This window comes from Pseudophryne corroboree, chromosome 2, assembly GCF_028390025.1.
Source record: "Pseudophryne corroboree isolate aPseCor3 chromosome 2, aPseCor3.hap2, whole genome shotgun sequence".
Lineage (NCBI taxonomy): Eukaryota > Metazoa > Chordata > Amphibia > Anura > Myobatrachidae > Pseudophryne > Pseudophryne corroboree.
Genome location: NC_086445.1, coordinates 358,532,149 through 358,534,033, shown reverse-complemented (window position 1 = coordinate 358,534,033; position 1,885 = coordinate 358,532,149). Strand labels below are relative to the sequence as shown.

The window sequence follows — 1,885 nt, the reverse complement described above, 5'->3', positions numbered from 1 at the left end:
ATATTTTTATAAAAAAAAACACTATTTGTTTGTTCAGTTTGAGTTTGTATTTGTACCGTGACACAACACTGCAGTGTAATTTTTTTTTTTTTTGGATCATATAGTGGTAATGTGTGTTTGGAGTGCCACATCACAGAGCAATTTATATATTGCATCTGTAATATTTTTCCTTTTATTACAAAATGAAGATGTGTGTGTTTGTGGTTGTTAATGTATGTATTTTTACTTGTGGCCTATGTCAGTGTCCTGTACATGTTTTCCTGTGTTGAACTTTCCATAGTGCATATGGCTATTGGACAATGTTTATTGTTTTATGTAGTGGTTTTTTTGTTTCCGGTCCTTATGTTTTTCTTAAAAATAAAGCAAGCATTTCTTAAAGAATACATGTTTATAAGCATAATGGGTGGATGTATCAACAATAGCATGAATACATGAGTGTTTTTTTTTTACAGTGTTTGAAAAAAGCAGTACTACTCATCCTCCAGTAACTCCCAGCACATCTGATGATGATGATGATGATGATGATGATGACGCTGCGGAAGCAGGTAAAGTGTCCATTGTAGTATAGGGTATGTTTATAAAGGAATGGCCATAACAAAATTTCACTTTCATTAATAGGTCCATCAAAAGAAGTCTGGAGCAGCAGAAGTGGGACTTCTGTAAGACATCACCACAAAAAACCTGTGGCAGCAAAGAAAGCAAGGTCTGATGTCCAGGGCCAACCACAGCAGGCTACCCCACCACGAAGATTATCGACAGTATGTTCGGTCCCCCCACTCCAAATTTTGGACACACCTCCAAGACGTCATCCACACTCCCCTCATCTTGATTGTTAGTATCAAACTGAAATAAATGTAAACAATTTTAGATCGTAATCAAACTTTTTCTTAACCGCATTAAGTCAAAACACATCAAAAACTTATATACTTACCAAAGTAAGTAAAACATGAAATGGAATCCAAGCAAAATGGCCTTGTCCCCATCCAGTAAAGATATGTATGTCCACTTGAGCCATACAGTAGCACATTGTGTGTAAGATGCTGCAACAGAAACTCATGTTTAATGTTTGCAAATAGTAAGGTTGTTTATCAAATTTTCACATGTGTGTTTGAGCTCAAATTGCCAAATACATATAAAAACATTACTATGTTTGTTTTAGAAAAGCTATAAGGTAACACATTATGGATTACAATGTGTTTTTATGGTGGAGTATGTCTGATCTACAATAAAACTAAAGTGTTTGCTTTCACAATTAAGTAACCAGACACATTTGCCACAAACAGGCATATGTATGTATTTAAGTTATGAGTGATGATGTTGCTAGGCAGAATATCTGAAATAAACAGTGAATGACATGTGTTCCATGTGTAGTGATTTGTTTTCATTTATCAAACATATGGATAGCTAACGGCAAATTTTTCGACATTTCAGCTTCTAGTCCTGGTAACAGCATCCCTCCGCAACAACAGCAACACAGTGACATGGAGGAGACAATCATCTTAGAAATGCAGCCATTAAGCGAAGGAATCAGCCCCCCAGCACCTGTGAGTACACCACCACAGCAAAGCACACCACCACCACCAAACAGCCCAACAACACCAGTAACACAAGGCCCTGATCAGGTGTTTTGGACCATTTAGGCTAGACAGCAGGCCACTAATGAAGATTGCCTGCATAGGCAGACACAAATGTTTGCAAGCCTACCATGTCACCTCAGAAGAATAACCAGAAATATGAGTAGACAAAATGAACAAACAACCAGAATAGGCAATACCATGGAACTCATGCGTACAGACATTACACAGGTCATGGGCAACTTACAGCGCATAATGGAAGAACAGCACAGACTAATGGAAGAACAGCACAGACAACAGCAAAGTTATAT

At 37.5% G+C, this 1,885-nt stretch overlaps 1 long non-coding RNA gene across 1 annotated transcript; it reads left to right on the top strand.

The window, feature by feature from the left end:
* The first annotated feature begins 509 nt into the window (after window positions 1-509).
* LOC135050806 (uncharacterized) lies at window positions 510-1,615 on the top strand. The gene is made up of 3 exons (XR_010241833.1): window positions 510-545; window positions 619-831; window positions 1,432-1,615. It is a non-coding gene; the product is annotated as an uncharacterized LOC135050806 (long non-coding RNA).
* Window positions 1,616-1,885: the final 270 nt, after the last annotated feature.